Here is a 15926-nt window from a genome sequence, read left to right as displayed (position 1 = left end):
GCACTCCACGGACTCAATAAATGGACATAGGATCAGCAAATGAGAGCAACGTTTCAGATGCTTTATTACATCTTTCTTCAAGGCTTAACAAGAATGCAAACAATCTTACCTTATATAGAGAGAGGTAAAGGAAACACCCGTGACTCACGAACTGGCAGAAAGAACCTGCCGGGCGACTCCCGGCGCGGGTGCATGCACCACGTGACCGCGACATGCGCGATGACGTAGCACGTGGACAGGGCCAGATTAACAATGGGGCGGATGGAGCTACAGCTCCAGGCCTCCACATAAAAATAGGCCCATTGTCATGACAACATGATGTTGACTGGTCATCTGCTCTCCACACGGTCAGCCATAAATCATAAGTAGAAAATTTGTATTTCTATTTACCTCACAAAATGAAGGATTTTTTTCCTTTTACATATTTAGGGAGACATTGGAGCAGAGAGTATAGGGGGTACACACCCACATGGCACTGACCACACCCACACAGCACTGGTCACGCCTCCTCTGCTTCTCATAATAGGCCCTTTGGTCATTTTCAGCTCCAGGCCCATGTGGCCATCAATCCGGCCTTGCACGTGGACACATACATCACATGACCGCGTCATGCGCGATGATGCGAAGCGCTGACAGAGCAGGCATAGTTATCACAAACCACATTTTTTATGCAAATGTGATAAATATTTTTTGCAAAAATTTGCGTAGTGAAAATGTATATTTTCTTGTGAATTTACAATTAATCTCTTGTTGGAAGAAACCTATGGGGGTTGCTTTGCTGTCAGAAATGGCCGCTGCATATATTGGAGCTATCAGCTGTGATCCCTCCATGGTACATCTGGGGTATCTTTTATATTTGTTGGGGCCCCTCAAAAATGTGAGTTTTCGAGGGATATCCCACAAATATTAATTGATAAATAGGACCCAAAGTGAGCTTTAACATAGGACAATGTCACAGGCAGCGATATAACTTTAATATGGATTCTTGCCCCACTACCAAAATCTTACATATGCCCCCCGGGTGAAACTTTGCATGTCATGCACTAAAACATCTGAACTCAATATTCTATTGGCATCAATCTATTTTCACTGCATTGCATTGTTAATATAACAGCAATAAATATAATGTAACGTTACTTAAAATTGATACCCCGGTATAAATAGTTCAAACTTAGGGCCGGATTCAATTAGCCGCGATAAAACGAAAACTTAACGCCGGAGGAGTTTTTCCACAATTCGACAGATTTTGTGCAATATTTTTGCGTCTTTTGGTTTTTCGCCCTATCCTATTACAAAAGACGCGAAAACACATACGTGCGAAAACTGCGCATGGCGAAACCAGCGAAAAGCCTAACTGCCATAGGAAATCAATATAGAAGTGTATCAATAGCCCGAATAAAGGTATTTTGGGTTCTTAAATTGTCTCAAATGGCTGTTATATGCATATTTGCATACGTGTTGGAAAATTTTAAAATGCAATATTTTTTGGGAGAAAATAATTGCTGTAGTTAAATTGGGGGTACATTAAAATGGGTACTAGTATATTTTTCTGTCTATAAAATACAGTTTTAAAAAACATTAAATATACACCTGCTGTAGCCACCTGCAATCCTAAAATCACCTGTCCCCTCCATACAGCCCCCCCAAAATACCTGACCCAGTACTTTAAACCCATTTTCCAACACTTTTAAAATTTTCACCACAAAACATTATTAGACGTCATTATTAGAGAAATGAAGCTATTGAAAAATTAATTTTTGCCTAATTAGTAGAGATGTGCGCGGACCCTCTTGTTTTGGTTTTGGTTCTGGATCCCCCCTGGTTTTGGATCTGGATTTTTTCTTAAAAAATCATAAAAACAGCTAAAATCACATAAAATGGGCCTGTTTTTGGTCTTACAGTATAATTAACCTCAATAACATTTATTTCCAGTAATTTCCAATCAATTTTGACCACCTCACAATATTATTTGCTTAATCTACTTAAGGGCAAAAGGTTGCATCCAGCTAGCTGGCTGACTAAGCTAAGTGACACAGTGGGCGGCACTAACGTGGCAGTTCACCATCTAATTTCCAACACGGATACAGTGTGTTATACAGTGTGGGTTGGATACACCAACAGTTCACTTACTGTGACAGCAGAGCGGGGTTGCTGACGGTGTACTCAGTACATGGAATAGCAGTGCTACGGTGCTGGCAGTGTCCTCAGTGAAGGGTACTGGTGATGTCGGCCAGAGCTGTAACTAGACTTTTTGGTGCCCTGTGCCAGAAAGAGCATTGGCGCCCCCCTCATTTTTCAAAAGGACATAATGCACCCAAAAAAGGGTAATGGCCTCATGGGGAAGGGCCAGGGAAGAGGTAGGGGAGGCCAGGAGATGCTGGGGATGAAATAAGAGGAAGCTACAAGTGAGAATGATAATAAACAGAAATTTGACAGGCCCAAACAGCACCCCCTGACCTGTGGTGCCCTGTGCGATAGCACCGGCCGCACTACCCTAGCTACGGCCCTGATGTCGGCAGTATGGGGGTGCCAGAGGTGTCTTTAGTGCAGGTTTGCTGGCTGTGTTGGCAGTGCGGGGGTTGCTGGCGGTGTCCTCAGTACATAGAATGGCAGTGCTGCGGTGCTGGCAGTGTTCTCAGTGAAGGGTACCAGTGGTGTCGGCAGAGCAGGGGTGCCAGCGGTGTCCTCAGTGCAGCTTTGCTGACTGTGTCGGCAGTACAAGGGGTGTTCTCAATGCAGGGTGCCGGCGGTGACGGCAGAGTGGGGGTGCCAGAGGTGTCCTCAGTGCAGGTTTACTGACTGTGTCGGCAGTACAGGGGTGTTCTCAATGCAGGGTGCCGGCGGTGTCAGCAGAGCGGGGGTGCCAGTGGTGTCATCAGTACATGTGTGCTGACAGTGTTGGCAGTGCAGGGGTGCTGGTGGTGTCCTCAGTGTGGGGATGTCGGCAGTGTCGGCAGTGTGGGGGTCGCTGACGGTGTCCTCAGTACGTGGGGCAGCAGTGTCGGCAGGGGTGATGTCGGCGGCGGGGGATGCTGCCAGTGGGGGTGCTGGTGGTCTCGGCAGCGGGGGGTGCCGGCGGTGTCAGGCGGCGGGGGATGGTGGGCGCCATCTTCTTTTTCTTCTGTGTGCATTTTCAAGGGGGTTAACCCTGATTGGCTGAGAGCCGTGACAGACGGCTCTCTCAGCCAATCAGCGTTAAGCCCGCTCAATACAAAACCTTGCGACCCGTCAGCGGGGTCGCGAGGTTTTGCCTCGGGTGAGGGATCCGGGGCAGGCAGGGAAATCCGAGCTTCGCTCGGATTGCCCCAGATCCTCGAAATTCGGGTGGGTTCGGATCTCTGAGATCCGAACCCGCTCATCTCTACTAATTAGTCATTAGGGGGTGTCCAAAGGGTTGTGAACCAAGTCCCCACATTTTTAGCCAAAAATAGGGAATTTGCAAATTTTTTCATCTGCTCTGAGATGGCGAAAACTTTTTGCCGTTTTTTGTCTATGGAGTTTTCGCACGTGCAATGACTCTGGGAATAGGATTGCATTATACGCATTTACTGTAGGTGCAAAAAAAACGCACATGCAAAAGCTTATCGCAAAATCACGGCTTTTTGCGTCCAGTTGAATTCCCCCTTTAATATGCATTAGGTAGAGCGATGCCCAGAAGTGATGGTCATTAGTGAACGTGTGAAGAGGAGTTAAGCAACACACAAGCAATTAGTTAACTACTACAAACCACCGGGGAATGTCACAAAAGTCAAACAAGCCTATACTATAAATAGGTAGAAAGAAAAATAGAAGAATAATAATCTCTACAGTAAGTAATTATATAGTGTAACCACTCATTAAAGTGAGGTCAGTCACCTTATCCAAAAGGGAAATCCCACAGATTTAAAACTAGCATATGCTTAAAATAAACATTTATTGGTAGAATTGGGTCTGGAAGTCAGGCCACAAAAGAACATTTTTTCCTTACAATAGCACTTTTCAGATATCTGATTATCATGGACCACCAAAGTTTTTCAGTTAGTTTTAATTCCTTTCTATGGGGTATGAATACTGGGAGGGAGAGCAGTTGTCAGACAGAACACACATATCTCTACATCACTCCTTGTGACCTTCATGTTCAGCTGTTGTTGTGTGACAGTAGACAAAGCCTGCACACAGCTGTTACACTTGCCCACATCAGCGTTTTACAGTTACATCCTGTTTTTACAATCGCTTCAGATGTCTCTTTTACTCTTCCTGTGATCACCTATAGTGTACACACGCTGCTGTGCTGAGCCTTAGCGTGTTGTTTTTATGAAAAATGTAGATCAGTTGAGGATTAGTTATTAACATTGCTGAAAACTTCCAGTATGCACTAAAACCACAGCAATCAACTGACATTTGCTTTCATTATCACAGTAGATGGATAAAAGCTAAGTTCTGATTGGTTAATATGATTTTAGTGCAGCTTCGCTCCCTTCAGCATTGCAAGTAAATAATACTTATTGTATTTAAGTATCATTTGACTCTGTGATAACAAAAAGTATCATTCAGGAATAATTGTCATAGCTGAAAAATTAACATTAGTGAAAATGAGCAAAATAATTAATAACAAACACAAACACATCCATACCCAGGTTCATGTGCTTCTCCCAACCAACCATATGATGATTTCTATTAAATTACAGTATGTCAGTCAAATAAGGTTGTCAGGGCCAGATTAAGGCCTACATCAGCGTTTTTTAACCACTGAGCACGCTAGTGTGCCGCGAGTGGTTGTCAAGTGTGCCGCGGCTGTCAGCTCAGCGTATTTGTAGTGTAGTGTGTTTTATGCCTGAGGAGGTCAATGTTTGTGTATATTTTTATGTGGGAGCCATTGTGTATGTTTTTTCATTGGTCACGCACACCGCATAGCTGAATAGTGTGCCTTGGCAATTCTAAAATCTTGTGTAGTGTACCTCGAGTTGGAAAGGTTGAAAATCACTAGCCTACATGGACCTGGGGGCTGGGAATAATCAAAGGAGAAGAGGTAGAGCTGTGACCAGCACTGTATGGGTGTGGACAATTCCTTGTGGGTGTGAACAACACTGTATGGGTGTGACCAGTGCCATGTGGCATGCCCCCCCCCACACACATACACACACTATCAGCCTCAATGTTACCCTAAATAAATTAAAGTAGAAAATATTGCATCATTTTGTGAGGAAAGTAGAAATACAATTTTAATACTTATGATTTATGGCTGAGCATGTGGCCAGCTGGGCGGCTGACCATTACCATGCTGCCATGACAATGGGTCTATTTTTCTGTGAAGGCCTGGTACTGTAGTCCTATCCGCCCCATTGTTATTCTGACCCTGAAGATTGGCCTTGGGGACCATTGCCTGAGGCTACACTCCCACGGATGGGGGTTTGGAATTGTCATGGTACAAATGGCACTTAGCACATACATTGGCAGGGGATGGTGTATGCAGGGGCGTAGGGAGGGTGGTTCCGGCAGAGCGCGAGCTCCAGGCGCCGAAGAGGTGAATGGGCGCTGGCTTGACTTAAGTTAAATCTGACCCCTGCGGATCCGCTGACAGAATGCAATCACCCATCGTGAAGCCACGCCCCCTTGCAGTGACATGACTAGCTCGCATCAATGCCTTTCCACTTATCAAGCTCTCTCCCTGCCTTCCCGGAGACTGACGTCGCCGGGAGATGGGGCTTAAGTCCGGCGGCAATAGGAGGTGGGACTTAAGTCCGGAGGCAGAGTTTAAGCCCAGAGCCGCGGGTACTGCACACAAACAGAGAGAGGATCCGTGGATGTGTTGGTACGCACAATAAAAAAAAATTTGAAAAAAAAAAGGTGCGTGCTGGCTGTTCTTGCTATATGTAATTGATGTATATTATATATATATGTATATATGTAAATATATAACTATGCATTGTATAGGAATATATATATGGGCGCTCACCTCTCAGCAGTTAAATTGTGACAGGCAGCTCTCCTAGGGGTCCCCCAACACCCTTAATTCGAGTAGAAATTAGTGAATAAATGAAGGATAGCGCCACAGTATCTATCCCAAACCCAAAAGACACACAATCCAGGTAAATACAAAAATAATTTATTATACTAGATGTACACACAAGATGATAACTTACATATTAACTTTTAACAGTGAATAATATGAGAACAGATCCATTGATCTGTAAACATGTAAAAATTTATCCAGGCACACACATATACAGTCAGGTCCATAAATATTGGGACATTGACAGCATTTTCATATTTTGGCCTCTATTCACCACCACAATGGCTTTGAAATGAAACAAACAAGATGTGATTTAACTGCAGACTTTCAGATTTAATTTGAGGGTAATTACATCCAAATCAGGTGAACGGTGTAGGAATTACAACGGTTTCTATATGTGCCTCCCACTTTTTAAGGGGCCAAAAGTAATGGGGCAAACTAAACAATCCTAAATCTAACTTTCACTTTTTAATACTTTGTTGCAAATCCTTTGCAGGCAATTACAGCCTGAAGTCTGGAACGCATAGACATCACCAGACGCTGGGTTTCATCCCTGGTGATGCTCTGCCAGGCCTCTACTGCAAATGTCTTCAGTTCCTACTTGTTCTTGGGGCATTTTCCCTTCAGTTGTATAGGAGTTTTAAAGATTCTAAATTAAATATATACAGTCAGGTCCATAAATATTGGGACATTGACAGAATTTTCACAATTTCACCTCTATTCACCACCACAATGGTTTTGAAATGAAACAAACAAGATGTGATTTAACTGCAGACTTTCAGATTTAATTTGAAGGTAATTACATCCAAATCAGGTGAACGGTGTAGGAATTACAACGGTTTCTATATGTGCCTCCCACTTTTTAAGGGGCCAAAAGTAATGGGACAAACTAAACAATCCTAAATCTAACTTTCACTTTTTAATACTTTGTTGCAAATCCTTTGTAGGCAATTACAGCCTGAAGTCTGGAACGCATAGACATCACCAGACGCTGGGTTTCGTTACTGGTGATGCTCTGCCAGGCCTCTACTGCAAATGTCTTCAGTTCCTGCTTGTTCTTGGGGCATTTTCTCTTCAATTTTGTCTTCATCAAGTGAAATGCATGCTCAATCGGATTCAGGTCAGGGGATTGACTTGGCCATTGCATAACATTCCACTTTTTAGCCTTAAAAAACTCTTTGGTTGCTTTTGCAGTATGCTTTGGGTCATTGTCCATCTGCACTGTGAAGCGCTGTCCAATGAGTTCTGAAGCATTTGACTGAATATAAGCATATAATATTGCCCGAAACACTTCAGAATTCATTCTACTGCTTTTGTCAGCAGTCACATCATCAATAAATACAAGGGAACCAGTTCCATTGGCAGCCATACATGCCCACGCCATGACACTACCACCACCATGCTTCACTGATGAGGTGGTATGTTTTGGATCATGAGCAGTTCCTTTCCTTCTCTTCTCTTCCCATCACTCTGGTACAAGTTGATCTTTGTCTCATCTGTCCATAGGATGTTGTTCCAGAACTATAATGGCTTTTTTAGATGTTGTTTGGCAAACTCTAATCTGGTCTTCCTGTTTTTGTGGCTCACCAATGGTTTACATCTTGTGGTGAACCCTCTATAGTCACTCTTGTGAAGTCTTCTCTTGATTGTTGACTTTGACACATATACACCTACCTCCTGGAGAGTGTTCTTGATTTGGCCAACTGTTGTGAAGGGGTTTTTCTTCACCAGGAAAATAATAATTTTGTCATCCACCACAGTTGTTTTCCATGGTCTTCCGGGTCTTTTGGTGTTGCTGTGCTCTCCGGTGCTTTCTTTCTTTTTAAGAATGTTTCAAACAGTTGATTTGGCCACACCTAATGTTTTTGCTATCTCTCTGATGGGTTTGTTTTGATTTTTCAGCCTAATGATGGCTTGCTTCACTGATAGTGACAGCTCTTTGGATCTCATATTGAGAGTTGACAGCAACTGATTCCAAATGCAAATGTCACACTTAGAATCAACTCCAGACCTTTTACCTGCTTAATTGATAATGAAATAACGAGAGAATAGCCCACACCTGTCCATGAAATAGCTTTTGAATTGATAGTCCCATTACTTTTGGCCCCTTAAAAAGTGGGAGGCACATATTGAAACTGTTGTAATTCCTACACCGTTCACCCGATTTGGATGTAATTACCCTCAAATTAAATCTGAAAGTCTGCAGTTAAAGCACATCTTGTTTGTTTCATTTCAAAACCATTGTGGTGGTGAATACAGGCCAAAATCTGAAAATTCTGTCAATGTCCCAATATTTGTGGACCTGACTGTATATCATAGAGATCTCAATAAAGAGCACCAGCTGTGTGCTCTATTCTCAAACAATTGTATTGTGTTTGTGTGTCCATTTGTTTAAAAATTGGATAAAAAAGTTGCATATGCATATGAAAAAATGTATCCTTTTTGTGAATGTGCAATATTCGTTTTGTAGCCAACTTGTGACCAATCCTTATTAACAGACCAGATACCTGTGTTGATTGGTGTCAATACAGCTGCTGATCCACATATAATCCCAATGTTTTTAAAGATCTGAAAAGGTCAATCAGTGTGGCGTCTCACCGTGTAGGCTATGTATTATAGGTGGTAGGGACAAAATATGCGTGTCCTCTTGAAGCCCACTTCTTAGCTTGAGTTGGGGAATATGAACAAATTGACTGCTCACCTGATGACTGGGTCCCGCTTCTCTGTTGGTATAGAAGCCAAAATCGCTGTGAAAATGTGAAACGGCTGGTCCATCAGAGCTGTGAGCCGTGTAGCGGCTGGCCCGTCAGAGCGGCTGGCTGCACATGCCGGATCTAGTGAGTAATGGTGAACAGAGCTCAACGGAGGTGCTCGGAATGAGTATTTCAACTCCGGAGCTCCAGTAGTTGCGGCAAGGACTCAGCCTAAAGCTGTATTAGTACAGGATCTGGGATCATGCAGGGACAATCCGTACAGGTCTCCACAGGGATGGTTGCAGGTCATGATTGCAGGCTTAACTGTGTCCCTAAAGTTCTAATACAGCTTCAGGCAACCATCCCCGGTTCCCGGCTGCAGCTAACGCCCACTAAGAAGTGGCTTTTGTCATTTACCAAAGTTAGGATGGGAACCAAGTTAGATTCTTGGGTCAGGGATGTAGTCTCTTAGGGATACACATAACTTTTCAGAAGCATCCTCTGGCGTGATTATCTTACCTTCTAGGGATGACCTTCTTTTTCCTGGACCAGTCTCCAGATGTCCTGATGGACCACATTCGTCTGACGGTGAATCTCCTACAGTCACATGGGTGGATGATCAATTGGCGAAATGGCCTCTCAGGAGATACTGCATTTGGAAGCTCTACTGAATGTCAGGGTCAGCATGTCTTCCTTCCGGCAGACAAGATTCAGGCCCTGCAATCCAAGGTTTGCACATTCCTCAGTCATCATCGGGTGTCGATCCATGCCTGCATGCAGATCCTGGGTTCCTCGGTCTCCACATCTTACATGGTGGAGTATGTCCAGTTTCACTCTGTCCTCTTTAACTGGAGGTTCTGGCCAGGTAGAACAAATCCCATCTGCACCTCAGGGCACAGATGATCATTCTCTTGCAGTGGGTTCTTCATGCCCTCTTGTGGTGGCTACACCAGTCCCACCTGAACAGAGGCCATCCCTTTTTGATCCAGGATTGGGTCTTGCTCACCAATGATGCAAGTCTTTGGGGATGATGGATGGCTCAGGAGAGCAGATTATCCAGGGGTGCCCTATCAAGGTTCAGTCAGACAACGCAACAGCTGTTGCCTACATAGAACACCAGAGAGACACACACAGTCGTGGTGCTATGAAGGAGATCAGTCACATCCTCTACTGGGTGGAGCATCACCTTCTGGCTCTGTCAGCAGTTTTTATTCCCGGCATACTGAATTTGGAAGCAGACGTCCTAAGTTGCGAACATGTTCATTCGGGTGAGTAGGCTCTGCATCCAGATGGCTTCCAGTTACTGGTCAGCCATTGGGGCCTATCAGCCATAGATATGCTGGTGTCTCGGCACAACCACCAGCTTCTGAGATACTGTTCCTGCACCAAGGAGCCCAGAGCACTCCTGGTGGATGCACTGACGGTGCTGTGGAGGTTCCCATTCATCTACCTTTTTTCTTAAATCTTGATGATCCAGCGGGTTCTCTGTAAGGTCAAGTTGGAAGATGGCACGGTGATCCTGGTGGCTCTGAATTGGCCATGGCGGGTATGGTATGCAGGTCTTCTGGGTCTCTCCATCGATGATCCTCTGTGTCTGCCTCTGCAGCTGGATCTTCTTTCTCAGGGTTCATACTTCCATCCAGATCTGGCTCATCTTGCTTTGACAAGGTAGCTCTTGAGACATCTGCCTTGAGAGCAAAGGGATTTTCCAGGAGAGTCATCTGTACAATGCTTAATGCCCAGAAACCTTCTTTGGTAAAGATTCATCACCGTGTTTGGTGGACCTGCTTTGTGTGGTATTTGGCCAGAGATTTCAATCCTCGGTCCTTCTGGCTCTCAAGAGTCCTCTCTCTTGTCCATGTGGGTCTGGATTTGGGCCTCTGGCTCTCTTCTTGAGAGTACAGGTTTCTGACCTGTATGTGCTCTTTCAGTGGCAGATTGCACTCTTACCGCACATATGAACGATTTTTCAGGGCGTCCTCCACATGCAGCCCCCCTTTCTTATCTTCCATGCATGTCAGGCTGTCTTGAGAACTCACTTGGGTTACCTACCCAAGGTTGTATCTTGGTTTCACATTAACCAGGAGATTGTGGTGCCAGTTTCAGTGTTCTGGGTTCTTCGCTGGAGGAGGCCTATGTGGATGTAGGGAGGGCTTTCTGGATTTAAATAGACAGAACCAGAGATCTCTGCAGATCTGATTCTCTGTTTGTCCTGTATGATCTTCACAAGCATGGCTGGCTGACTTCTAACCAGACTTTGGACAGGTGGCTCTGCTTGCTTATCTGCCACACCTACTATGCGGTGGATTTTACTGACCCTGCTGTGGTAACTGCATATTCCACTAGGTCAGTGGCAGCCATATGGGCAGCTCAAAGTGGAGCTTCTGCAGAGCCATTTGTAAGGCTACCAAGTGGTCCTCTCCCCATACTTTCATTTGTTTCTATGCCTTTGTTACCTTCACCTCTGCAGGTGCGGCCTTTGGGTGACAGGTTCTTAGCGCAGTTCAGGAGTGTCTCCTCCCGCAAGGAGACAACTTTGGGTCATCCCATCATTCTCCCTGTGCATCCTAGTAGAGGTAGAAGAAAATGATTATGGTCTTACCTTGTTAAATCCTTTTCTTCGACTCCATACGGGGCACAAGGCACCCACCTTGATGGACCTGGCTTGGGGGGGTTAGTTTCTGTGATAACATTTGGCTAAGCATCTTGCCTCTGTGTATGATTCTGTATGTGTGCCGGTCTTTCTTCTCCCTCTCTTTGACCTCGCTCCTTGCCGTGGGCTTACTAACTTAACTGGCTGGCCATGGACTGGGGGCAGGGTATAGGGAAGAGGGAGCCCTGAGCTGCAGGGTAATTAAAATTAACTGTTTGGTACCCAGACTCTCCTCTCCAGGCTAAACCCATCATCCTCCCTGTGCCCCCTATGGAGTCGAAGAAAAAGATTTAACAAGGTAGGACCATAAATCATCTTTTCTCCCCTTCCCATCCCCGAGTTTCTGCCATCTGGAATGCCACTGGCACTACCACTTTACTTTCAGATGAAACCTGGACAGTCACCAGAATCCGTTATTAGGTTCAGAAAAGATATTATATGCAAAGAAAAGGCATTGTATAGATGTAATGCATTGGTTATGTCAGCTGTCTCTAACATGCCAAATTGCTCCATGAATAGAGATAATTGTCTCTTTGCTTCTGGTACTGGACATGGTCAAGTGCAAGAGCCATTTTCATCCAATAGAATAGAGGTCATTTCACATTTCTATAAGTTTTTTTTCTATCCATGTAAGAAAATTAAATGTCTAGAAAAAGTTCATCTTACATTGATACGTGGGAATAGATAAAATGTACTTATTTTTATGAGGGGAAGTCATTATCTGTGGAGATCAGAAATACTGCCTAGGCCAGTGATTCCCAACCTCGGTTCTCAAGGCACACTAACAGTCCTGGTTTTAGTGATATCCATGATTGTGCACAGATGGATATATCAAAATAACTGAGGCACTAATTAAGTCACTTGTGCTCAAGTATGGCTATCCCTAAAACCTGGACTGTTAGTGTGCCTTGAGGACCGTGGTTGGGAACCCCTGGCCTAGGCTCTTAGGAATTGATATTGCTTTTGTTTCCCCAGCCTGTAGCTAAATGTGCATATCCTTAGTATTAGCTTCATTTCAGCTCCTGTATACTCCTCAGTGAATCTTGTGTATGACACGTGACCAAAATAGATTTCTGGTTATAAGTAGTGTGAGAATTGTTTCTCTGTGTCCTTTAGAGACTTTTTATTTTTAAAATTTTGATAAATTAATTTCTCACACCTGTAACGTTTGTCCCCTTTTTATCTATTATATTAAAAATAATATAAATGCACTGATAGCTATTTATAAAATGGGAAAACTTCAGACTTGCACAGCAAATACCATTTTATGAAGTTATACATTTAGTGTTTTGCATATGGGCCAGTTTGTACAGATAAGCACATATGGAGGGCCATGTTGGCACTTTCAACAAGTGGGCAAAATCTGTATCTTCTGCTAGGAGGAGTGAGGTTGCCATTTGCTAAAGGTGCCCTGGAAGTGCCTCACTGGTATACTAGAAACATCTTTGCTCTGATAAGTATATATATTTTTTGGTTTTGTGCCATTTACATCTTTATACTAGAAACATCTTTACTCTGTTAAGTATATTTGTTTGTTTGTGCCTTTTAATGGAGTTTTACATCTTTATGTGTGGAGTGCTAAATTCTTGTGTTACTTGGATGTATTGTAAAGGATTGTACCTGGCACTCATGCCTATGGCCTAGATATAGTGACAATAGTTCATAGACTGTTAAGTCTTTTTGTCTTTGATAATTATATAATAGTACAGTACCTCAATTTACCAGTGACTGCCATACTTATATTACCTGCTGTTTAAGTAGGTATTGAAAAGTCTGTGGAAAGAGGGAAAAGGATAGTGTAATAGTTAAAACAGAATTGTAAATTATAATCTTTAATTAAAATGCATACCCATTTAAAAAAATCATGTTCCCCATATATAGATAGAGGTAAGACTGCACTGCATATACATTCGCCTTAGTAAAGCAAATATATTAATTAAATTAGACTTTAATTAAATAAAAAGCCCACCACCCCCTTAAAAAGGAAACAAGCACATTTTTATTTAAAGAAAACAAAAATAATAAAATATATATAATTTATTAAATTTCTAGTTGCAAAGATTAACAATATAGCAGCATATATAGCAGAACTTGCAGGTGTCAGTAAGTCATATGGTAATTTTGGTGCTCCTGGGACCCCTCTCAAGGGCTGCTCTAAATGAACTGGCAAACACACATTTTAAATACCCTGAATGGCGGCAAAAATTAACATACATAATGCAATAAACACAGTCTCTATTTCCTAGCAACCATTATGCTCAGAGCTCATGTAGATCTACATAGAAAGAAACTCTACATTCAGATACCTAGCAACCATGTAAATGGTAATGTATTTATTTATATAAATGGCACTGATGCATAATTTGTTACAAAATGAGCTCAAATTACAATAAAGGTTTATGCACAAATAGCTTATTTCCACTCATAATTATGTCTTATAACAGACATTATAACAGAGAGCACACCCTTAATGTACTTAGCCTGCATTTTCCCCTGCAGTAGTCATAAGCAGTGGTGCAAGTAAGTTTATTTTCTTGTAGGTACTCTGTTTGCACTGTGAGGGGTGTGGCCATGTATCACAGGGTGGGTCCACTCCACACAACATTTCCCCGTTTATCATCACTCTGGTGGTATGCCCAGCGCTCCAAGAGCTGCTGGGCTGCCCCCAATCATTCACGCGCCAGCCTGGGATCTATCTCACTACGGAGAACTGCAACTCTCTTGGTGGCGCAGCTATTGGTGGCACCACGGTGGTAAGGTGGCAGGGACAAATATGCTGTACCGGCTACCAATTTCTTAATGGTACGTCCTACTGGCCTGTACCAGCCTGGCACTGCTGGTCATAAGGAGGCTTATAAACCATATACAGGTTGAGTCTCCCATATCCAAAATGCTTGGGACCAGGGGTATTTTGGATAATGGAATATTCCGTATTTTGGAATATTTTAAGAACATAATGAAATATCTTGGGAATGGGACCCACATCTAAACACAGAATGCATTTATGTGTTATATACATCTTATACACATAGCCTGAAGGTCATTTTATACTATATTTTTAATAATTTTGTGCATCAAAAAAAGTGTGCGTAAATACATGAAATTCATTTATGTTTCATATAAACCTTATAAACACAGCCTGAAGATTATGTTATACACTATTTTTAATAATTTGTGCTTTAAACAAAGTTTGTGTACATTAAACCATCAGAAAACAAAGGTTTCACTTTCTCAGTCATGCTAAAAATATTCCGTATTTCGGAATATTCCGTATTTCGGAATATTTGGATATGGGATACTCAACCTGTATGCACAAGTCTGCATTGCTGCATATGTGTGTGCTCTCTTTCTGGGCATGACCAATGCAAATTAGCAGCATTTACTCTGGTCAAACAGTTCTAAGTTAAGCTCAGCATTAAGCTTGAGGACCACAAGCCCCTGGTTGTCAAACAACAAAATAAGCACAATGACCATACTGTAGTGAAAAGAAATCACATGACCAGAGCCGAAAAACTTCTCTCAGTGACTTTGTGTAACAACAATAATATCCCAAAAAGTTGCTGCTCTGCCTAGTAATGTGCCTGTAATAAAAATTGTATTGGTAACCCATGTCTCGTTCATCACTGCAGCAGTCACTCTCATTGCCGGGATCTCCCCTTATGCTACTTTGAAAACAGATAAAATACACTTAAAAAATAATACAGCCTGTTGTATAAGAAAAATCATTTTAGGATGATTTTCCATTGAAAATTAATTGTAAAAGCAGCTTCTATCACTCTACACGAGTATTGTATAAGCCTAAAGATTTAATTCTGACTCTACTCAGAAGTACGGTAAGTACTGTCTCTGGAAAACGTCCAGTTCAATTTGAGCTTATGTGGCACATCTGTTGTGTTTGTACAAACTGATGTTACATTTGCATTAAACATTCTCCTCTGTATTATCAATCTCTTCTTCTGTATTTAATCAACCTATAATTAATGTGGAGAGTAATGCCCCACACATGTAATACTTGCCAGGGGCAATATAGAACCAAGCTGGTCCTGTAAATATAGGATATATTTTACATTTTTCTGATGTTGTCTTACATGATAATGTTTTTGTTATGCAAACAGGATTGACACAGACCAACAGATTATCATTTTAAAAGCAATATTATACATACATAGCAACAACTAACTGGCAAAAAAAAAATAAAAAGACTAAATAATCCCAGCTTAATTTGAGATGTGGTATTAGGAAAAGCGTTTTAAACAAGCTACTGTTGCAAACCATCATCATTAAATGGCAGAGGTTCTTACAATTGATACAGTTTTTCCTTGGGATTTTCAGCTTGTTTAATCCTTTCTTTCACATTTTCCTCTTATAACGTTAGCTTGAAAAGGGCTACATGAAATTGTACTCCTTTGGAAATCAATACTACTTGAACTTTCAACAGTGAATAATAAAATTTCCATCTCCACACAATGACATAGACATCCTTTCTGCTCCTGTATAAAAGGAGAGAATAGTAACTGCCCAGTATATGAACAATAGAGCCATTTCCCGGCTCCTCTTGATTGGCTGCCTCTGAAAACCAATGCTTCAA

This window comes from Taudactylus pleione, unplaced genomic scaffold, assembly GCF_031769625.1.
Source record: "Taudactylus pleione unplaced genomic scaffold, aTauple2 ptg000040l, whole genome shotgun sequence".
Classification (NCBI taxonomy): Eukaryota; Metazoa; Chordata; class Amphibia; order Anura; family Myobatrachidae; genus Taudactylus; species Taudactylus pleione.
Note: the sequence above shows the minus strand (reverse complement) of the source record.